Genomic DNA, 25,084 nt, shown 5'->3' on the forward strand with positions numbered 1-25,084 from the left:
TGATACCTTACAGTAAAACTGTTTGCTTTTTCCCGCAGCAGCATTCTGGCTGGCTGCAGAACACTAGTGTCCTGGAGTGGCACATCAGTTTGGTCAGTTGATTCCTTCCTCCCCTTCCTCCCTCCCTTCTTCTTTCTCTCACTTCCTCGTTCTCATACTACCCGGCACTTGAAAAAAAAAGAGAGAAGCTCTGCTTCATGGCTTAGAGAATGTGCTCTGCCTCTTAGCTGCAGACCAAGAGAGGAAAGGGGAGAGAAAGGGAGAGAGGGAAAAGGAATGAATAAAGAGGAGAAGAGAGAGGCAGCGACACACTTGCATCTGTTGTCCTGCGTCCTGCAGCCGTGAAGCAAATGAGAGAGTGTGAGAGAGACAGAGAGAGTATGCCAGGATAAGAAGAGAGAGAGAAAGAGAGAGGATCTCAGACAGCCGTGTCCTTGAGAACTGCACCACAACTCTTTGAAGAGAGCCGCGAGAAGGTGTGAGTAACGTGCATCTCAGCAGGACATGTGTGTTTGCAGTGTGTGTATCTAAGTGTGTGTATGCTTCATGGATATGTACAGTACAGTACTGGTTGTGAGAGTTAGTGTACGTGTGTGTGTGTGTGTGTGTGTGTGTGTGTGTGTGTGTGTGTGTGTGTGTGTGTGTGTGTGTGTGTGTGTGTGTGTGTGTGTGTGTGTGTTTGTGTGTGTGTGTAACCTGCTGCTTGCACACTGACCTGCCAAGCTCAGAGTGAAGGGGGTTTGGCTGCCGATCTTCTCTGCTATTGTCTGCCTGCCTAAGTGTTGCTGACAGGGGATTATGGCAAATACAAAACGCCGTATGGACTAAAGAAACACACTGCCAAACTTCAGAGACGCACGCATGCATGCATGAAGCTCCATGTTGAGAGCTCTGTTTGACTGTGTTCATTTGTTTGTGTGTGTGAGTGATGTCAGTGGGTATCGTTTGTCTAGCATGCACATGCGTATCTGTTCTGGTTAGTTGTCTATTTTCATTTCAAAACTGTCCAGATTAAACAGCTGAAATTTCACAGGTATAATAGTAAAATAAGCATGCCCTTTCTCACAGTAGTGATCGTTGGAATAGTTTTGGAACCACCTGTAACTTCAGAAAAAGCTAGACAAAATATAATCCACATTAAAACCTTGGCATAAAATAACCTTATAGCTGAATACGTGCTTCAAATCCCAGCTTCCTGGACAGGTGTTGCATTCCATTCCCCTGCTAATCTTTCCATTTCTTGTCTGTCTCTGCTGTATACAAATAAAGTTAAAAAGTCCAAAAAAAACTCCCAAAACTTTTACTGGACTCCTGTTCAGAGCAAACTTAAACTATTATTTTCCTGTTATAGCAAGGGCAATCACAATAGCACTTCTATACACCAATCGGCATCCTGAAGACTTAACTTACAGACATTACATTTACCACTGGCTTGCAAATCTAAAGATAAATCTCGTGTACCTGCTCATCTAATTCGAATTCGGTTTCTGCGCTCGAAATGTGGCCATGTGGTTTGGGGGGTTGTGTGTCCGAACCTTGTGAGGTCTTGGGAACAGAGCCAAGTGGTGTGACCCATTGAACTATTTGCAACTAATCATAGACCACAAGCCACACAGCATGCCGTGGAGCCCAGCTGGGTTACACTCATCAAAATATAATGAGAGACAACATGTCACTCATGTTTCTGAAGGCATTCTTGAGATGAATGCCATTACTGAAGACGTGTGCCACTTTACTGCTTTGAGTGCCAAACACTTGACGTTGTAATGCTGGCAGAAAGATAAAACACCCTCACCCTCTCACATTTGAAATGAAGTGGAACCAGAGGGACTATATTTAATACTAAAGGTAGGATACCATTACACCCTAATCTAAAAATGCACTGGTTGCATCATGTCTCATGAAGCAATGTGGCTATCCAGTATCACCTACTGTGTTTGATCATTTGCAGGATGTTACCACTGATCATACTCTCAAAGATATATTTGGATATTAAATTATAGCATAGTAAGTGCATACATGTCATACCTAAAGATGTGTCTCATTTCTCTTTCTCGCAGCACCAGTTATGAAAGATATATCAGGATTCATGTTTCCAGTCAACATCTGTGTTGTGTCATAAATTTTATACTGCACATGTTCATTTTTGAATTTAAAAAGAATCCTAAACTTAATTTAAATTGTCTCTTTTTAATGAAAAGAAAAGATTAAATAACTTGTTAAATTAGCATTACTACATCCATTTTTGGTGGGTGTTTCTTCTAATTTTATTCTGCTCCAGTTTTTTTTTATCATAAAATATATTTTTTTTAAAAACAATGTAAAAATGGGATGACCATGTAGAGTACTTCGGTGGATTATGATGTTGTTGTCTTAAACAGTAACAGTAGCGTTACAACGCTGTTCACAGTTATCTGTATTTCAAGATTTTTGCAGCGTCTGTAAATAGGTTAATAACATAAAAAGTACTACAACGTAGCTTGTTCTGAGAGCAACTCTTGGGTAAAATCTAAGCTGTATTTATTTCCCACTTTTAAGTATATTTTAGAATCATATATTTGGTATAAACACATGTTAATGCGGCATGCTTCTTATCATAACTAATGTGCTTTTAGCATGAATGAACTAAGAGAAGTAACAGGCAGTGTTGATGGTGTCCACAGTATATATTTAGACTTTAGAAACTATCCCCAGGGTGAGCCTGTAAGTGTGCAGAATGTACTGAGTTTGTGAGTGTGTGATCATAGTGTGTAAAAGTGTGTGCTTGTATGTGCATGCAGTGTTTGTGTGTGGAGAAATGTGTTTTAAGCTGTTCCAGCCAACCAATTGAGGTCAGCCGCTCAATAATTAAAGCATGTCACTGGTTAGTGCACGAGTTGGGTCGACCAATCAGACGGACTGATGTCAGATCATAGTGACAGAGAGTCAGAGTGACTGTTAAAAGACAAGAGAATAGGGGGAAAAGGAGAGACAGAGCTTAGCACTTGGAGAAATGCAAAGTTTAACGATCGAGTGAATGACATTTTACATTCATATCAGCATTTTTTAAATGTCTTTAAATTTACAGACCTCCTGAAACGCTGCTAGTCTCCTTGGTACTATCTCCTGCAATGTGTTACTTAATCCTATATAATTCTAACAAAGCAGTGGCAGAATATAATTTTTTTTTTTACTGTATTACAGTATCCGCGGACTGAGCACACCTTACAGCAGTTACCTAAGTTGAAGAATACCAGGTAAGAGGATCAGTGCTATAAACTCAAAGTTAAAGACGAATTATATACTAATTATATCACCAAGATAGGTACAGCTTGCACTTACAAGCTTTAATGTTTGGGATGTTGAAGCTTATACATGATACAAATATAAGCATTTCCTCATCAAGCAGTCTTTGTTATTGTTTCCTTGAGCCAAGAAATGACCAGGTGCATTTAAGATTGAAGATTCATATTAAGTGGTGTACTCATCATTGTAAGGTAGACTTCCACTGGTAAGTTTGGTAAATTTAACAGGCATTTACACATTTACTGATAAATCGTTAAGTCGGGGCTATAACTCTGGGTACAGCCATATACTCAGACTAGTTGCTCATAACAGTGTCAGTGTTGTGTAGTCTTCGTAAAAAAAAAAATGTAGATACAATTGCTTTAATTACGTGACATCTTTACTATGTTTGCTAATGTTTTCTTTTCTGTCAGTCTTTTGCTATTACCATTATGTTTTTCCAAGCAGACTTTTATATACCAGTCATCAAAATGTGGATATAGCTCAGGAGTTGTAATCTGATCATAGACTGAAGCCTGATGTGAGCTTCTATTTATCTGGAAGCCTTCCTGGGTGATATGAGGTCCTATTAATACTCTATGCAGCGGTTGCTGCCTTCCAGCTTGCTTATATGTGTGCACACACATGTACACACAACGCAGTCCCAAAACCAGAAAATCACGCACAAACACCAGAGACTTGAGACGTCTCAAACACCAAAGGCTGCACTCCACTTCAGGCCTTTATGATGTCATTGGGAAACCAAATCATTAGTGACATCAGTGCAAACAGGAAATGAATTCAAGTGTAAACAAAACAATTTGTTGGTATTTATTGTGATCCCCGGTTTTTTAATTGTTTTCTGGCTTCTGTGTTCATGTTTAATATTCAATGTTTTTAGTTTGGTTTCCCTATTTTTCTTGTGTTTGTTGGGTTGAGTTCCTGATTCTTGTTTGATTTCTTTATTTTTCCAGTTAGTTCCAGTTAGTTCGTAACACTGAGTCTGTGGTTCCTGTTTCTACTTTATGGCTACTCTAGTGATGAGTTTCAGCTTTGTAATCCTGTTTTGGCTCATGTCTAGATTTTTATTATTTCCCTTAGTGTTCCCTCATTTCTGCTTTCATGGTTAGTGTGATTCGTCTTGTCTCTTCTTGGTGTACAACTTTTGGGTTATCTCAATTACTTTGAAGATTAGTTTTCTTTCCTGCCCTGTGTTAGTTCTACTTCACGTCTCTTCCCTGGTTCCCTGATTGATCTCACCTGTGTAAACCTCTGCACTCTATTTTTGACAATTGTCTTTTTTTTCTGTTGTATTGTTTGTTTCCTTTCTTCCACCATCTTCACAGTAATATAGATAGAGAAATATTTTAGGAACATCATTTAATTCTCAGTGGTCAACTTCTGCATCTTTAGTTACTTCTTCCTCTCAGCCTTTTGTTTCAAGTTGTTGAGTCTGTCCACTGATGTCTCTCTGTTCTTTGTAAGCCTTCTGTATTTACTGTTAATCCTTTCTATGCTTCTCCCAGCCAGAAGTCCCACAGAGATCCTGTAGATTTAGACAGAGGTTGATCTCATGATTAGTATTCAGCTGTCAGAGTACGTCAGTCAACTTTTGGAGGCCCCTCTCAATCCTCACCCTCCCACTATCATTCCCCCATTAAAATCTTAATGTATACCTCTGCGTTGTAGCATATGCTCATGTGCATGTGCACCACCTAAGGATGTATAGTTTGTTGCCACACGATTCTGAAGAGAGAGCCTGTATGCATTAATGTAGATACATATTCAACATTCTCCTGATTTCGCAGGAAGTTGCCCTCCATCATCTTAAATGACATGAAAAGAGCCGGAGACAGATATATGCATGAATTAATTGGCTTGAATAGAAGTATTTAGAAGCCTAATCCATGGGGATTAACGCAAGGCGCCCTCTCCGGATTTAAGCTTCTGTGCATTTTCAGCAGAAGATTGTTTTATTTCACTCTATCCTCCTCACATGCCACCACCTTTAGATCTTAGTCAGTGAGCCTTTAAAAAGCTGTCAAGTGTAGGATTAACAATGTAGAAAACCACTAGACAGCTAATTGCTCTAAAAACCTTTAAAAGTATATAATGATGATTTTTATTGTAGCATTGTTTGAACTCCAGCTGGGTTGCTATTGATTGTATTTCTGTTGTATGCAAACAAAAATATTACTTTTTATTTCAGGATTAGTGCACATATATATATTTTTTTAAATTAGGCTATATACAACTGTAAAGAATAAAGTTTGGCACTAGTTAACCGAAATTCATTTGTAAAAGTATTGCTATGTGGTTTGTATTTACAGTCCAGGCTTCATCAGTACAGTGTTTCAGAAAACAGTGATATTGTTTTTTGGCAAACGCTGGAAAACAAGTAAAACAAGAAAAGAAGTATAATACACTCACTGGAAAGAAAAAAGAAAATATAATATTAATATTACTATAATATTACAGCTATACTGAGTCACTCTTTGTTTTTATTTCCCATTTTTCTTTTGCATCTTTTTGCCTTTACTTTCCTCATTTCACTTCAGTCATTACCCTCCCCTTTTCTCTGCACCTGTCTCTCTCCCATCACCCATTTTTTCTCATTTTCTTTCCTCTTCCACTCTTTTTCTTCTACCCTTTTTCTTGTCTCTTGCCTTCTCCCTCTTCCCTCCTTCATTTATAGGCTTTGCACTGTGAGTCTATGAGATACTGAGCAGATCAATGCCTATAGATTGGCTCATTGGAAGCCATTAGTTATGGGTTTTTATAAAGCTAGTCATTATTGTGCTTAATCTTGCAGAAAATTAAATTTAGAGTTGTGTACAGTGTTTTGGTTAAAAGTTGTTGATTTTTTTTCTGCTTTCACTCACTTACCAGCTGCTATTTTCTCGCCTTTTTTGCATTTATTAGTGTGTGTGTGTGTGTGTGTGTGTGTGTGTGTGTGTGTGTGGGTGGGTGCGTGGGTGGGCACGCACTTAAAGCACACTAGTGTCACTGTTAATAAGCCATCATGCATCCCGGTCATGCCAAAAAGCCCTTCAAGAAAACTGCCCATACAACAACATAGCTTGGCCACAGTACTGCATGCGTACTGCATTTTTTTTCTTCTGGGTTGGCAAATTTCTCTATTCTTAGAGCCTCTATATTCAATATATTCAATGGCTTTAATAACTTTAAAAGTGATGGTGGTGTCATTTTTTTTTTCACCCAGCCACTTTGCTTTTGTCTTTTAAAAAGCATTGTGGCACCGTCCAGGTCCAGCTTTAATTTTCAGAATTAGTCATGAACTCTTGGACAACACTCTCTCTATTCTCTTATATGTGTTCCTTGCCTCTGTCTTGCCAGACAAAGCCCACCCTATTACTTTCTCCTCTTTACACTTAATTTATCAAACCCTTCAGTATTCCACTCTTCAAGCTCCCTATATGTCATTCTTTTTCATCCCTAATCCCAATCTTTTTTACCCACTCTTTCATGTCTTTCATCAATGTGTCCTTCTGTTTCATTCCCTGTCTTTCCCAGTTCTCCCATCCCTATTTCTTTCTTCTGCACTCCCTGCTTGCTTCCCTGTCCCCCATCCTTTACTTTAACCCTTTTGCTTTTCCACTGCCCTGAACACCTTCCTCCTCCCCCTTTCTTCACTCTTTTCTCATCCTCAGTTCCCTCATCTTTCCATCCTAGTCCCTCTTTGCTCCCCCCACACACACATACACACAACCACATCCTCTCTAACTAAACAATAGATGCCTTGAGCTCTGAAAGATCACTTCCCACCCCAGCCCAACACCGTCAACATTGCCCACCCTCCTCCTCTCCCACCCCATGATGATATGCAGAATAGAGCAGCAGCCTTCTTTTGTTTAGCTTAGCGCAAATGAAAATTGCTAATCAATTTTTACCCCCTCTTATTTCATGGCATGTAGTTCCTGCCCCTCCCCTGCCAGCTGTCATTGTGTGGTTGTGGCGCAGGGCTGAAAGCTTCATTAGCAGGAGGACAGCATGTTTTGCCCCTCAGCGCTGTATTCATGGAATTACCAAAGATAGGACATTGCCTGGTGTTACTCGGAGAATTAGTGCAAATAGACATTACCTTGTGTCTTATGCCTTTTTGTCAGAAGCTTGGTATACATTTATGAGTATTTTATTATGATACCAATGCTTTCTGAGGCATTGGTTTAATTGCTAAACCTATTTACAGCTCTTTAGACGCTGTTGAGTAACATCATCAGAGCAAACATAACTGAGCTGACTAAGCAAAACATGAAGTTAAAAATAATTCAGGGATATAATATAGTCTGCATAGTATTTCTGATCAGTCTTTTGTAAAGACATCCAGAGCACAAATCCTCCACTCTTCTTTCCATACTGGATTAATTTCAGCATTGCAAAGTGTTAAATCAAGCAAATCATGAGCAGCCAAATATCCCTTAAATTTTAGCTCACTTCTCCTTTTTCTCCTGCACTGACATTCCCTATCTCTCTTTCTCATTCTCCTTTTTGCTCACTCTCTTTTTGTTTCACTCGGCCTTTGTGCTGCCTACTGAATACTTTTATTCTCGAGAGCTGGACTATGCAGCATAAAAATGTAAAAATATCCAGCAAATGAAAGCCTTTATGCTCTGAAAGAACAGCCATGCCTTGCCCAGTAGAAATTGCTAGGGTGTGTATCCCATAGACTAACTATGCAGCCATCCAGGGAACATGACCAGCCATGTAATGGGCATCTGCTGAAGTTTTGTTGTTGTTTGCTTTTATTTTTAGTTTTAGTTTTTGCTTGAATTAGACAAGGGGGATCTAATTTCTTACAGTAATCTATAAAGGTAAGAAGAACCTGCATGAGTCTTGTCACTATTATGTGACAAACTAAGACAATTAACAACAAAAACATGCTTTTTAATTGCTTAGTTGTGAGGCACAATAAGGTGCATTCATGCATTAATGTTCAAGCAGATGATATTCCTTAATATCCAACCCCTGATTAGATAGTATGAAACACTGAGGGTGCACATTTTCAATATTTATTCAGAACTGTTTTGAATGTAAATCCAGCCAGTATTAGCATGTAATTATTTCAAGGTAGCCATTACAAAGATTGTTGCTCTTTTACCGGTTATGACTGTGCACAAGATGCAGCTAATGCAGGTAAAAAGTGCACAGGTCAAAGGTCATAGATGGCCAATGGTAATCTGATGGAAAGAGTGTGAGAAAGGGATGGGACTCTTAATTCTTAAGTTCGGTAGTGATCCTTTCCTTCTTCTTTCTCTCCATACTCATCTGGTCACCTGCTGTTTAATTGAAACCAAAAACAGAGAACACAGAGAACAGCAAAGCATTCAGCCCTTCATACTCAGGTGTGTGTGTGTGTGTGCGTGTGTCTGTCTGTGTATTTTTCTATATCTGTATGTGAAGCCTGCCCTAGTTTAAGCTGTCAGTTTGAAAGTGATAAGGGTCGCACATGATCTTATGTCTACTGGGAAAAACAGTTGCTGCCCCTTGTGAGAGAATATTTTCCATAACCACCTATAGCCAAGCTCAAATCCACTTACAGTAAACCTATGCTTAATTTCACATACAGCACAACCTCACATCAAGCATCTTGAGCCTTAGCATCACCACAAATTTTGTTATCTATTACTTTAGCTTTTTACCTAATATCAATGTAAAGAGATTTTCAAAGAAAGATCTGACACGAAGAAGTTTTGACAAAAGAAAGGTGCTCTGTTTCCAGTCTGCCTGTACCACACATCTGGATTAGAAACAAAACAGGAAAGGACAGGAAAACAACAACCCTGAGACCAAGATGATTTTTAATTTGCGATCAATAACTTGTCATAACCTGTCATTTTTCATCCTTTTTGTGTAATTATTGCGATTTCTTTTTCTCAATGAACTTCAGTCAAAATAATAAGGATTCAAATGGCAAACTTTTCCCACCTTGTTCTTGAGGCGTCAGTATGTGTGTCAGACTTGTCTTCTCTCTCTTACTAAGTCTGCTGGTTGACTATAGTTTTTCCATCCTCTTTTATTAATAGCTCAAGGGTCTGTTTGTCAACCCATGCTTCGGTGTCTGGTTGCCTCTTGGGTACTATTAATAACTCCAGCAAAGACAAATGTACTGATATATTCAGTCTGTGGATAATAAGATCTTACTGTCTTAATTCAATCAGAATCCCTTCGTCACAGAGACCAAAGTAGCTGTCAGGTGTGTGAATGTCTTGGTGTGTAAGTATAGTAGCATGTAATCCAAGGCATTGGTAGCCACTTGTTAATTTCCTCCTGGACTGAGGATCATTTACCAGCCTTAGTATTTTCATTGAAACCAGGCCCCACCAATCAGATCATCCTATGAGCATGTACAACAGAAAATATCAGAAGAATAGAATTTACGGTGTCCTGATAATCTATACTTTAACGTAATCATAGATATATTCGCCATTTTAGCTGCACTAAATGATATTTCACGATCAAGGTTCTTTTCTATTTAATCTACACATTGTGTGGTTTGATATTTAATGCAAACAAGAACCAGGCCTATTTCCATAAACTTTTACACAATGCACACAGCTGTTTTAGTAAATAGAGATGTTGCAGAGTCTGTGTGTAGATAAATTTCGCTTCTTAGAAGCTTTGGGTGGTGATATGGAGAAGGATGGATACCGGTTTTCAACCACAAGGACTAGTTAAATTTTCCGACTGTTATATCGTAAAACACGAAAGCAAAGAGTCAAAATCAATCTGATGACACACTCACAGATTTCTGCTATAATCTGCATAATCAAAGCCATCACATCTGTTTTCAGTGTGTTGTAAGCCTTAGCTACCCAATAATATGTAGAAAGTTTCTGATGTTGTTCTCTTTGAAGTAAAATGAATAATTCTGACCTTCCTATGTTCCCCAAGACTATCTGTTCTCCTCTGTTCAGCCAAACTGAAGCCAAATGATACACCAGATCATAACCACTGATAATCAAGACCATCTTAGAACAGAGGCAGCCATTGCAATTCTCTCCCCAAGGACCACCTGTTATTACAGAGCTGAAGTTTCATATTCATACATTACTTGCTATGGCTGTTATGGTCATGGAGGACAGTTGAACCATCTGCACACAGACACACAAACACACAAACACACATAACACATGTGTAAATCTAAATATGTGAAAAGAAAAACAAGTAAGAAAAAACAGATATACTAACTCACTATCATTTTTAGTATGCTCAGAAGGCCAGTGGCAGCTGCATCTCAACATTCTCACACTCAGCATCACCTCTCTTCCAGTGTGTATGTATGCACAGGTTGTAGTGAGTTCTAGTAAGTGCGAAAGTGTGTGTGTGTGTGTGTGTGTGTGTGTGTGTGTGTGTGTGTGTGTGTGTGTGTGTGTGTGTGTGTGTGTGTGTGTGTGTGTGTGTGTGTGTGTGTAAAAGTGAGAGAAAGAGAGAGCGAGAGAGAGCACAAGAGCTCGCTGCAGTGTGTTTTGAGCCCAGTGGAAAAGCAGGAAGAGCTGCTAATCCGTGTGGCTGGCCGAGCAGAAAGGCCATTCATATTTATAGCTGACTGAATCACATTCTGTCATACAGATGTCCAATACTAAGACCAAGAACAAGAATAACTTCAGAACAAAATAGAAATATGGGTCTGAAGGAAATTCAGACCAGAGCTGTATTTATAGCCTGCTGACTCACTCTGTGATACAGATGACACTTTCAGAAGAAGAAAAACTCTGCAATCAAGCCAAAATGCAGTATGGCATGTCAGATGTTTAAAACCTGCATGATAATCTGCTGAATCACTAGGTCATACACTGTAGTATAATATGAAGTCACTATCAGTGATTTGTGAAAACAGCACATATGTTTGAAGAGCGAAAGTTTTAAAACTGAAAAAACAGTAGAAGAAAAAAAAAGGAACGTTGTTACTAGGTAAGACCATGTTTAGGAAGTAATAGTTCAAGAATTTTTAATTGTAGTTCAGAAACAGCCACTAAAACATACGAGAATAATTCAAATCAAGTGTTGAGCGTGTTACAATAAAAGCAAGCATAAAGTCAGAAATGGCTGTTAGAGGAACATCTTGAAGTAATTTAAAACTGGTTTCAGCCAAAATGGTTACTATTTTGTGCAAATGTGAATTTTTGGTGGGCACAGACCACGTGCAGTCCTGTTTTTCCAAATGCAAGACATGGGTGAATTCAAGGACATAGGCCAATAGTCGGTAGCCAGCCTTTGAGAGGTAAAGGGGTATTTTTAACCTCCTGTATCACACTCATACAGAGGTAACAGGGGCAGAGATAAAACTGGACAGCAATACAAAGTCTAAAAGTAAACTGAGACTGTGTGTAGTTATTTTTTAGTGTTAAGGATCACATCCTGCCACTATAGTTAATGTCAAAAGGTAAAAAGAATCATAGGGCAAAATTAATGTGTGTGCAGAGTAAATTATGTCTTATAGCATTTTCAGAGGCAAATCTGCTGCCTACATGTATACCTACATGTAGGACCCTAACTTTATTAAAAATAAAACTGATATTTAGTTGGTTGGTTAATATTGATTTAGTATGATGTCATGCATTCAGTCTGAATGAAATCTGAAAAGTGTTTCAGTGAAATTTCCCTGAGTGCTTTTTTCATTTTACATATGAGCAACAATAGCTAAAACTATCAAAGTTATTTTAGTGTCAATGCTAGTATAAAGAAAACATGTTGGAATTTTGAAATTATAATTTACCACTTTAATTAAATTAAACTAAATTAATACATCCTTGTGTTTACATGTGCAATTCATCTAGCTGAAATAGACAAAAGTTGTCAACAGATGGTTTGTCATTCTCAGAAAGTATTTACATACTTTGGCATGTGTTTTAGTAGCTCCTTGAAGATATATCTATTGTCTGTTCAGCGTGGTAGTGTGATATTTTTTGTTGCTCTTAATTCTTTATGAATCTTCTTTATGTAAATTTACAGAAACACAAAATGTTCAGCTTTGGAGCTGCCATTTTTGAAAAGTGCATCGACCACAAAGTAATCTGTTTATATCATTTACAGGATACATTTTTCTTTTGATTGATTGGTTTATGACGTGGACTAAATGACTCCTCTATAGAAATTCACATTTATTTTGATTAAAGTATTTATGTGAAGCCTTTTTAATCTAAATGGGCTTTAAAATTGATTATGATCTCAATCTAATCACAATATCAGAATCCATGTCTCCATCATGAATATTTTGTTTCTCATACCACTCTAAAGAGTCTGCAAAGTTTTAACTCTCAAACAATATTATATGTCTGCTAATGTGATACTTATGGTTCTTTAAAACATGATCTTTTGAGAGGTCATTCATTCAAGTCATTTTAAGTCCAGTGACTTCAAGTTAGGACACCTTGCTAAGTAAAATTTCAAGCTGCATTATCCGGAAATATTTATATTTTTCTTAATGGGACACTATCACCTGCATCCTTTTAATCTCTGTATGATGTTTTACAGTTATAGGCACTCCCTAATGTACAATACAAAAACTGCAATGTCAATTTTCTTGATACTTTTTCCAGGTTTTTTTTAAAAGCCAGGTCTTTTGTTTGCGTGTGTGCTTAGCTTACATGCAGTACTTCTATGTGTGTCAGTGGGAGATCTTCTCGGATACAAATGTTCCCCTCAAGAACTGAAACCAAAGAAAAGTGTCTGCCTCCAGATGCGCTGTATTTGTAAAAAATTATTTTGTGTTCACCCACATGCCTCTGCAGTGTCTCCACTTCTGTGCATGTGTGTGTATGCATGTGCACGTGTGTGCGTGTTTCTGTGCATGAGCTAGATTTATGGTGGTGAGTCCTAGTTTCAAAGCTGCCATTAATTAGCTGGAAGACACTATTGTCAGCATTAAACACAGATTGAACAAGGCGATCCAATCAAACAAGAGCACGCACACACAAACACACGTCCGCACACACACATTCAGTTCATATATTATTTAACTGATGCTCATATTATTGTTAGAAAGTGCCAAGTTGAGCGGAGCAATAAAAGTAAATGCACTAACAATACCCTTGAGGAACAACACGGAGAGTGATTCAATAACTGTTTTATCTTAATATGTTTGTCAAAGTTAATCCATGTGATTGTTGGTAATGCAGCTACATGTTGGAATAAATAGGACTAGACTAGATATTCATTGCATGGTATTTGACACATGTGATTTATATCAATAAAAGGCAGTAAGTGAAGCGGTTCAAGAGGATAACTGTTAACAACACTCTAGAGAAAGACTCATACATTCACTCTGTTTGTATTTATCTGTCAGCTGTGTCGGTGGGTCCTTGGGAGAGAAGGAGAGACGCATTCAGATATAAATAGTACCACTATTTATATCTGTACAGAAGAATATACTATACCAAAATATGTGTTCAATATGTAATATTGTATTGTAATACATGTATTCAATTTTCAATACCTCACACTACACCAAAACACAATTTTGTGGTTATACTCACAATCTACAATATTTAATGTCTGCAGTAGAAGTGTTTTGTGTGTGTGTGTGTGTGTGTGTGTGTGTGTGTGTGTGTCCCTCCTCGCTCCCTTGAGTATTCTCACCTCCTCAACCTCTCTCAACCTTTCCACCTTTGCACATTCCCCTCCTGACTGAAACTAGGCCTCCTTCTTTTTTTCCTTATTTCCTCTCTTTCTCCCATTACTCTGACTCTTGCTTGTGTTCACTCCACTTTTTTCTTGTATAGATATTCCCTCTCTCTTCTTCTGTATTGAGATATCCCCTCACAGCACCCCCAGTGACCCTTTCCATGACCACTGACCTCAGGGGTAAATGCAAGGTCCCATCTCACCATGAAATAAAGACATTAGCTTCCTCCCACTGTCTGACCCCGCTCACCTGCCTCATCTTCCCTCACCCCTTTGTCTGTATCCCTCTCCCTAAATCCCCTCTGTACCACCTCCTGTTCTGTTTTCTTTTGCTTCTTTTCAGCCACTATCATCGTTTCCTCATTGTTTCTCCTGTTGTCTGCCTGTTTAAAAAGTTGCTGCTAAAATATAACTTTGGTATTTTCAAATTGAAATTGTCAAGTTTTTTTTACGCTGTCACACTGTCTATAGCTACACGATGATGTGTTGTATTTCTCTGGACATTGCACTCTAAAACTAAGATGCTTTGCTCCCTATCGCTCCTTGTTTTTATTCAAAGGTCTGAATCCATATACTTCTGCACTTACCTTTTTACTGATGGGCTAAAAGGTTTTTGTTTTTTTATGCCATCATCTTGATTTTCAGCTGGTGCATTGCTTAATGAACGGTTTTGTATAACTCTTCTTATTGTGGTAAATGGTCAAAAAGATGAATTGAATGAACACCTTTCTTTATCATTTTAAAAAGTCATTTTTCTGACTTAGTGCTTTACAAATATATTTGTCCCAAAATCTCGGTTGTGTTGTTAATTATAAGGATAACAATATTATATTCATATACGCTAGATTTTGCAGCAAGCTAACAACAAACTCTAAATGACTTGGAAAGATTGTAAAATATGCTAAACATTTCCCTGAATTATACTTTGAAAAGGAAAAAAACAGTTTTCATCATTTTTGAGGTTGATTGTGAATTGTATTCATGTGTAGTTGGGGGTATATATTTGCTCCTTGAGGATGAGCTACAGTAGCTTTGTAAGTTTGTGTGTCTCCATCATTAGTGTGTTAGTTTTTTATCCACAGGGTAAAAAAAGGTTTTCCCATGAGAGTACTGTTCTTCTCTCCCTCATTCCCTTGTTCCTGAGAAAAGGAGCGATGGAGAAAACATTAGTCTAGAGCAGTTGTTCACAGCAGCAACCCAAGTCAAGCATGTCACCTGCGTGTACTCCTTTGCTTTATGCATATTCATAACTTTTTCCCATCTCAGTATATAGAACACAAAAACAGAAAACAGCGTACATACCTCCCTCTTTTCTCACATCTCCTCTCTACTCTAAATCCCTTTTACTTCATACTAAGATGCTTCTTTGAACTTTACAGAAAGCAGAAAAAATTTACTTTTGCCACTGCAGAAAAAAAGTAAATGCTACGCATTGAATTAAAAGTGCAAAAATGTAGCAACACAAGAAAACAGCTTTGTGTCCAGAATCCTTCCAGTTTATTCTTTATGTAGTGACCCAAACTGGCGTAATTTAGCAAGCAGCAAAGCATCAGAAGGTTCATAGACCTCTTTCTTCCTGCTAAAACATCCTTCCAAATTATAAGTGCATAAACTGAGTCTAGGTTTTTCCTTGTCCCACTCAGTCACATGTTTTGTTTTTGTTTTCTGCAGCTAGTAATCCTCTGGTGAGTTTGTCCTTGGCCTACTGTCTTTTTAAAGCAGCAAACAGTCTGGAAAAAAAGCCCCTGTGCCTTGTGCCTTCTGGCAGCTAAAACCCAAATTTCTCATTTAAATTTTTCCTCTGGCAAAAAAAAGTCAGTCCAGCTAGCTTGTGGGATGGCTTACATGTTTTTCTGCAAGGCAGTTTAAAGACAAAATGCTGTTTATAAGCCCAGAAAACATGTCAGCTGAAAAACATCATAGCCCATGCTCCATACTGACAATTTCAGGAGGATGAACTGTATCAACAAGCTCACTGTTGGACATTCTCACACCTTTCTTCAGAGAGGGCAAACGGTGTAGTGCATATACAAGGAAAAAAAGTCAAAAATGTAACTTGAGGACTTCTATGTTGTTGTCAGTCTTGATTTTTGAAGCAAACATTTAAAAGCAAAGCTCTCAAACTTGGACTAATGATTAAACAAACTATGAGAAAATATGTATCAATGATTAAGGGAACACTATGTGCAATGGTGCTCTGCTGTTAATCTTTATGTCCTATATACATAAATTAATCATGTTTGAGGTAAATAGAGGAATAAAATATCTGCTTATACTTAACCAGAAACTTCTCATATGCCAATTATTTATTCTTCTGTGGTAACTTCACCTTAAAAAGAAATCATTTTGTATTGTTAGGCTGTGAATTTCTGATGCTTTTCACCTAGAATTTCTCCAAATTAGTGAAACAGCGCCCCTTCAGCTTGTCGGGGGAGGTTTTCCACAGTTAGTCGACTAAAGAGAAGCTAGGTGAAAAACACCAATGCAAAAACGTGTTTAGTGTTTACTGTGATAGGTGAAGAACAGGAAGACAGAATGTGAAAGCGTGAGGAGGAGGAGGAAGGGGAGAGAAAGAGGCGTAACTCCTAGAGTAAGTCTTAATGACTTAGCTAACATTACACAATGCCTGTTTGAGATTAATTAGCTAGCACCCGTTAGCTAGCACAAAACAAACTCAAAGCAACTGTTGGATTAAAGAAAAACGAACAGAAAGAGCGACTTTCGATGACTTGGCCAATCTAGCTAACAGTTTGTGTTGAATGCCATGATTTAAACTCCAGTAAGTTTAAATTCCGGGTATGTGGTGAGCCTACTCTCTATTTACCCCACTCACTTTTTGTTTGCACAGTATTTGTTGAAGTATTTTGGATGTTGGTTGTTAAAGTGTAAATTCTTCATTAATTTTGTTTCTTTATGAACGAATCCATGAAAAAACAAAGAAAAAAAGATTGATTGATTTCATTGATTGGTAATTTTTTCAACATGTGAACAATATACAAGTACATTTAGAAAAGAAAATAAGAAAGAAAAAAAATACTATACAAATTACATACATAAAAAACACACATATATTGTTTAGTTACGCTTTACAAGTATAAAAAGCCATTGTTGTTTTAATGTAGCTGGTCTTTTATTGTAGAAATCATTTCCTTTTTTACTAAACATTTTGCATTTTTCTTTGCTTGGTTTCATACTCCCTATGTGTTTTTCTGTTCTTCTTTCTGATATTGCGTATGTTTTTCGTTTATTTTCTGTAAAGTACTTTTTGGCCTCTATCTGTGAAGGGCACTATGCAAATAAATATTGCATGCCTTGCTCAGCACCATGGAGAGAGCATGCTTGTGCTTTACTTGTATTCGGTTGGTATCTTTAAAGAGGCATGGTAGTTGTTTACTATTTGCTTAATATTAAGTAATTATCTTTATATATATGAGATTTGGTAGGATTACTAGGAGGCTCAGGAAATCATACAGATAATGCATAAATATGTGTGGACATAACTTAAATGTAGTCAGTAAGCGTTGTATTGTTTGTTTTGTGTAATATAAAACTAATGTCATATGTACTTGTACCTGGGGTGGCTGTGGCTCAGGAGCGGAGCATGTTGTCTGGTAATCAAAAGGTTGTTGGTTTGATCCCTGGCTCCTTGCAACCTTCATGTCAGAAGTACCTTGGGCAAGATATTGAACATCAAGTTGCCTCTTATGCATCTATTGGAGTGCGATTATGGGATTTTTAGATAAAAGGTGCTTAGGTGTAGAAAAAAATGCACTTGTGTGAATGTATGTTCTTGTAATAAGAAGGCGCTTTTGAGTGCTCAAATTGAGTAGAAAAGCACTCGAAAAATAGTAGTCTATTTGCCTTTAATTCCTTTCCAATGTAGTGTTTCAAAGTTTGGACAGTTGAACTGTTCTTAAAGGTATTTGGCTGGAGATGCAACATTCAATATCTTTTTTAAAAAAAGGTGGAGTTGGTGTTGTTCCATTTCTACCAACATGCTCTCCTGTCATTGTCAACCCACTTGGTTACTTTCTGTTTGCTTCTAAATTAGCAAACAAACAGTGATTTAAATAAATTGGCCTTTTTATGTGGGTTCATTGTCAGACCAGCTATTTGAATCCGTATCATCCTTAGATATGTACTTAACTTTGCCAAACGTTCACATTTGAAAAAAGCCTTTAGAAGTACCTGAGAAAGACCTACTGCCTATATGGTTACATGACAGTCTAATGGTATTCTAATGGAAGTGACTTAATATAGCATTTATACTGTTTGTATGGTGTATACGAGAAAGAGAGAAGAGGTATGCTGCAGTCAGGGTTGTGGGAGAGATTCTCTAGCTGTGTGTTTGATTTGCTTTGGTTTACAACAGATGGGCCTACTGCGACCCACAGGCAAATACATGCAACCCCCTACCCCAACCGGATTTACACACATATACACGCAAACACTTACACATGCATACGATGACTGCAGAGTATATAACAATGATGTTCAGAATATACATTGTTGATTGTGTGGTTAATGGTAGGTCTTTGTCAGAGACATAACACAAAGACAGTCATCTACTTTTGGTGCAGACAGATCTGAAGATATACTAATATTTGTGTAGATATGTTGCAAGCATAGCATAGGGGATGGTATCAATATTTTAATCCGTTTAAATCAGCTAAAGTCAAAGAGATAAAATTTCAGTCCTTTATTTCCTTTACTTTACATCTGAACACCTCAGTCTGCTTTCAGACTGAGTTGGCTTTGTAAGAATAAAAAGAAAAGCTCTCAGCAAAATAACTAAAGGTTCTTCAACATTATTGGAACTACACTCAGTACAGCAGGATTGTATTTTTCTTACCTTAGTGACATACTGGGGCCACTCATACTGGCCAGTTTTTCCAGTTCAACACTATTACACTAAAGGCTCTGATCTTGGATGGCGTGGGTGTCATGTTGAGACAATTTGTGTGACCTACAGACACACACCTTTAGTCCATGGACCCACAGGGGAAGACATAATTCACACAGTTAACATGTCAAATAACGCTGAAGGTCAGCACAGGTCAATTGGAAAAGAAAAGAAAAATGAAGATGAGGAGAATAAAGTGCAGAGTGGAATTTAGGAGAGGAAGTGAGTAGAGCGCTTACAGAATAAAGGCTGAAAAAAGTAAGACAGAAAGAAAGAGTTAAGTGAAAATGAAAAGAAAGAGGACAAGGTAAAGAAAGGAGTTAGATTACAACATTTTAAAATCAAAATCTATAGTAAAGAAAACAAATTCTGTGACCTCTGTATGAAGTAGGGATGCAACGATACCAATTTTTTCAAACCGATACGATACTGATACTTGGATCTGAGTACTTGCCGATACTGAGTACAAAAACCGATACTTCTACCACACACACACACACACACTGCCCGTGGATTTTCTCTTGACATTTTTCATCGCTTTTCCAAAACCTGAGTTAAAGTTGGCTGTTCCGGTCCACACTGCTGACATTTTGTTTAGCCTAGCTATAGCAGCCTCCAGTTTCTCTTTTTTATCTGGAGCTGCCAGTCTCACTCGCCTAACCCTGTGCCTGTTTAGCGCGGGATGTCCCCCTAGTGGCCAATCTAAAAAACTACAACAGAAATGACCAGCCACCCTCTGACTAATGAAATAAGTTAGTATTGGTTCATGGTATCGGTTAACTTTTACGAGTATGAGTACACACACATTTTACAGTATCGGCCCCGATACCCGATACCAGTATCGGTATCGGTGCATCCCTAGTATGAAGGCATCGTCCTCGTCATCTGCATATAGGGCTACATGGTATGGACAAAATCTATTGGATGACGATATTAAAACATCTGTCGTTTCATGTTATACTCTCATCTAGTTTGCGAATGAGAAGGTGCTCAAAATAAACCTGACTCAAACGTTAGACCAGGCATTTTCCTGTGGCATGTCGTATAGTATTGACTCAAGAAAATAATAGCAGACATTACAACTTATTTCTATAAATATATGGTTTTGTGCATTGGTCAAAACACTCAACTCCAGGTACACAACGCAAAGCCAAAAACGCTTCACCAAGTCGAGTTGCCTCGTTTATATTACCCGTGTCTAGCCAAAGTATTGAAGGAAATCGTAGCATACATGTCAACAAGCTAAACAACGCATCCCTGTTTCAGCTAAACAGTGCACTTCACCCAAGACTGGACACTCTGTAGTCGATGTTTGCAGACAGGCTAGTTTGCTGACGACCATGCAGGAGCAGCAATGAGGACACAGGGAAGCGCTTGCGTGACTGTGTGGGGTCAGCTAGTGTGATACTATGGGATAGCACCACCTAAGGCCCATATTTATTTCATTTTGATTATTTAATTTAAGTGTAAAAAGAAATAGTACTTAAAATGTGAAATAAGATAACAAATGATTTCTTATTATTTTATGTGTGATTTTGGTCATATCACACAGCCCTATCTGCATAGCAGATACTGCCTGCATGTATAATCTAAACGGAATTTTCAATTGGGGCAAGTGATGTTTTTTTTAAGTAACGGTTTAACTACTGCTAGCTTGAATGCCTGTGGTATGTAGCTGATTAATAGAGATGGGCTGATCATATTTAAGACTGAATTTAAGATTGAAGAATTAATTAATGGTAGAACTTCTTTGAGCAGTCTTGTAGAACGGGGTCTAAGAGACATGTTGATGGTTTGGAGGAAGTAATTACTTATTTAGTAGATTATTTCCTATGTAATTTATTTTAATGATTTTTTTTTTTGCAGATTTTTGGTTTGTTTTTTGTTGGTTGGAAGCAGACACAGTCTTTAATGGGGTGGGGTTTTGGGGAGACAACAGGAGGGGAGAAGCTGCAGAGAGCCGTGTAAGACTGCAGCTTTGCCTCCTGGTCTTTACTCTGAATAGTCATGTTTTTGGAGTTTAATAAATTAAAAAATTCCTAGAAATGAGAACTGTTCTATCCAAAGAGATAGCGGCCATCTTACCTAACAAGACCAGGTTTTCCACAGATTGTTTCCCAATTATCTATAAAGCCCATATAATTTTTTTCACATCAACTGAATTCTAAATTCTTATCATTCAAATTCAACTAAAAAAATGATAGCTACAGTGGCTGCTGTAGGACAAACAACTCTGGTTATTTTTCATCTGTAGTGAGTACAGGCTGTCAGTCCACTCTTTACCTTGGCTGTCAATACATGCCCATGTCTATTTGCTCTGGAGGAGACTGTAAAACTCCTAAAAAAAAAAAAAAAAAAAAAAGAAGTCCATTAGGAGTGTATATTCTAAGGAATTCCTCATGTGCACCATTGAGATCTTCTGATGTAGGTAATTCCCAGTTCTATCGTATACTATAAAAACTAGAAGATGGCCACAGATGTATTTATAAGTCTGTGGCACAAGACTTATAAATATGTTATTGTATTAATAAGTTATAAGTTATTGTATTATTTTCAGTGTCATTTACCTATAAACGTTTCCTCCATTTACACTTAAAGGGTTTCAATGCTACTACCTAGAACTCTATATACAGTGGGGCAAAAAAGTATTTAGTCAGCCACCGATTGTGCAAGTTCCCCCACTTAAAATGATGACAGAGGTCAGTAATTTGCACCAGAGGTACACTTCAACTGTGAGAGACAGAATGTGAAAAAAAAATCCATCAATTCACATGGTAGGATTTGTAAAGAATTTATTCGTAAATCAGGGTGGAAAATAAGTATTTGGTCACCTCAAACAAGGAAAATCCCTGGCTCTCACAGACCTGTAACGTCTTCTGTAAGAAGCTTTTCTGTCCCCCACTCGTTACCTGTATGAATGGCACCTGTTTGACCTCATCATCTGTATAAAAGACACCTGTCCACAGCCTCAACCAGTCAGACTCCAAACTCCGCCATGGCCAAGACCAAAGAGCTTTCGAAGGACACCAGGAAAAGAATTGTAGACCTGCACCAGACTGGGAAGAGTGAATCTACAATAGGCAAGCAGCTTGGTGTGAAAAAATCAACTGTGGGAGCAATCATCAGAAAATGGAAGACATACAAGACCACTGATAATCTCCCTCGATCTGGGGCTCCATGCAAGATCTCATCCCGTGGGGTCAAAATGATCATGAGAACGGTGAGCAAAGATCCCAGAACCACACGGGGGGACCTGGTGAATGACCTGCAGAGAGCTGGGACCAAAGTGACAAAGGTCACCATCAGTAACACACTACAACGGCAGGGAATCAAATCCCGCAGTGCCAGACGTGTTCCGCTGCTGAAGCCAGTGCATGTCCAGGCCCGTCTGAAGTTTGCCAGAGAGCACATGGATGATACAGCAGAGGATTGGGAGAATGTCATGTGGTCAGATGAAACCAAAGTAGAACTTTTTGGTATAAACTCAACTCGTCGTGTTTGGAGGAAGAAGAATACTGAGTTGCATCCCAAGAACACCATACCTACTGTGAAGCATGGGGGTGGAAACATCATGCTATGGGGCTGTTTTTCTGCCAAGGGGACAGGACGACTGATCCGTGTTAAGGACAGAATGAATGGGGCCAAGTATCGTGAGATTTTGAGCCAAAACCTCCTTCCATCAGTGAGAACTTTGAAGATGAAACGAGGCTGGGTCTTCCAACATGACAATGATCCAAAACACACCGCCCAGGCAACAAAGGAGTGGCTCCGTAAGAAGCATTTGAAAGTCCTGGAGTGGCCTAGCCAGTCTCCAGACCTCAACCCCATAGAAAATCTGTGGCGGGAGTTGAAAGTCCGTGTTGCTCGGCGACAGCCCCAAAACATCACTGCTCTTGAGAAGATCTGCATGGAGGAATGGGCCAAAATACCAGCTACTGTGTGTGCAAACCTGGTAAAGACCTATAGTAAACGTTTGACCTCTGTTATTGCCAACAAAGGTTATGTTACAAAGTATTGAGTTGTATTTTTGTTATTGACCAAATACTTATTTTCCACCCTGATTTACGAATAAATTCTTTACAAATCCTACCATGTGAATTGATGGATTTTTTTTTCACATTCTGTCTCTCACAGTTGAAGTGTACCTCTGGTGCAAATTACTGACCTCTGTCATCATTTTAAGTGGGGGAACTTGCACAATCGGTGGCTGACTAAATACTTTTTTGCCCCACTGTATACAACTAATAATTAGATTTTTCAGTTTTTCTTTGTAGATTTCAGCTGTTGTGCATTCCAGTACATTATCAATAGCTGTCATCATATTACCCAGCACCTTAAATTTCAAATAGCCCTTTATTCCTCCACCCCTTCTTTGCCATTTTTTTTTACCTGAATTTATAACTCTCTAGTTAAAAGTCTATTTCTTTGTCCATATTAATCCAAGTTTTAGATGTGACAATGATACAAAATGGTTTGAAAAGTGGTTTAGATATTAATTCCTTAATATGATCAAATTTTGCATATAAACTTCTACTGCTGAAGTGGATAATTGATAATTAATAACTGAGTTTATTCTCAGTTTCCCCTGGTTGTACTATTCATTTGTATAGTAGCAGCAATTATCATTGACAGAAAAGAAGTTGTTGTTGTCAGGGTCTATTTCATATTCCAAGTCCCGTGTATATACTAAAATGTTATCAGTTCAAGTTAATCATATTCAGCTATTCTATAAGGGATTTGCCTATTTTCTCCAGATGTAGATAAGATGTGTCTTATTGGATAGATAAAGTTGAATGAGTGTGCGGTTGTTTGTTACTATGTATCATGTTGCTCATAGGTATTGTTCTAGATTGTCTATATTTCTCATGACAAGCACTTTAGCTTTTTCCAGTTAGTAGTCCAAGTACTTAATATTTTTCCCAGCTTCTCGGCTATGTCTGCATTGTGTTTGTTTCAATGCTCAGTTTTAAAGATGTTAGATTGTTTTAGTTTTCTTCAGTGTTTCAGCAATGCATTCTTGTGCCGTCTGTTTACAAACCTTAAGAAAACAGCTGGTTTGTCACTGATGTTTCTCCTGGGCATGCCTCAATATTGTCACAATCCAGTTCGATCCCTCTTGACTGCAGGAAAGCAGCTACCTGTTGCTCTGTGGAGCTGACATCCAGCTCCCTGGGTTCCTCACTGCTATCAGCAATCACTGCTGTGCGTATGACCAAGTTTTTATATGGAGCTCAGAAGCAATGACATTGATCGCCTGGAGCAGTGGTCCCCGACCTTTTCTGGGCCACTGACCAGTTTATGTCTGGTCTTTAAGGTGTCGCGGATAAATACAACAAAATTAAAACCAGTACCGGTACTTAAAAAAAGGAAGATTTATTCATAACACATGGGAAAAGACCCAGGGAAACCGAGTTATGGACCGGTTATGGACTCATGGACTGGTACCGGTCCATGGCCCGGGGATTGGGGACCGCTGGCCTGGAGTGTTGTTCTAGCCAACTCTTTAGGTACATGATCTTCTTCTCCTTATCCACTTTTTGAATACAAAATAATTTTACCTCTACTCATTGTCACCCATAAGCAAGTTCCGTCAGCTGTTACCGGTCAGCTGTTAGTTCTTCCAACTATTAGCCTAACAGCTTGTTGGCTACCACACAACTATGCTGCTCTGCTCCAGTGTCCAATATCAAGGTCATAATCCAGAAATGGTTATACTAGGAGTTTAAGGCTATTATTCTGATGGCCAGCAAACAATGGCCAAAAAGTTTAGAAAAGTCAGAAAAAAAATCGTCAAAAGATCCAATCACCATAACACGACAACTCAATAACAAGAAGCCAGACTCACAAATAGGAAACAAGTGAATCTAACATTATCTGAAATGTAGCCAATAAAATTTCATATGATGTGAAAATGTAATCAAAAATATTTAGAGACAAAAGTGTGACTTTTAAGATACTTGAGTTTAGCATTAGCTGGCATGATGTAGTGTGTAATTAGATGTTATCGTTGTTTATCCGGCTCGTTGTCATCTGTCCAGAGACAGGACAGTCAACACAACGGTATCGTGAATGAAGAGGAATGTTTGTGGCTTCAGCTCAGAAGATAAGACATTAGTTAGGTTAATGATATCATGAGAAAATGATGATTAAAATATTCATGTAGAAATCTTAACCAGATATATTTAGCCTGAAAGAGCTATTTGTGATCTTTTAAGTAAAAGGCATAATACATATGTGGGTACTGTAATCAAGATGGTGAGGCAACATGACAGC

General features: G+C 38.2%; 1 protein-coding gene across 4 annotated transcripts in view; it reads left to right on the forward strand.

Moving 5' to 3' along the window:
* Window positions 1–254: 254 nt before the first annotated feature.
* The window catches only part of esrrga (estrogen-related receptor gamma a), a 156,839-nt gene continuing 132,009 nt past the window's right edge, over window positions 255–25,084 (forward strand). For 2 of the 4 annotated variants that reach the window (XM_087833853.1, XM_035910921.2), the window contains exons 1-2: window positions 2,972–3,095; window positions 3,184–3,236. The gene's annotated coding sequence lies outside the window, so the exon portion shown is untranslated. Of the gene's footprint in view, window positions 477–2,971; window positions 3,096–3,183; window positions 3,237–25,084 lie in introns of those variants that run through there. The other 2 variants (XM_035910948.2, XM_087834026.1) reach the window with 2 other exon arrangements.

This window comes from Neolamprologus brichardi, chromosome 1 (assembly GCF_056152115.1).
Source record: "Neolamprologus brichardi isolate AB-2024 chromosome 1, ASM5615211v1, whole genome shotgun sequence".
NCBI classification, from domain to species: Eukaryota; Metazoa; Chordata; class Actinopteri; order Cichliformes; family Cichlidae; genus Neolamprologus; species Neolamprologus brichardi.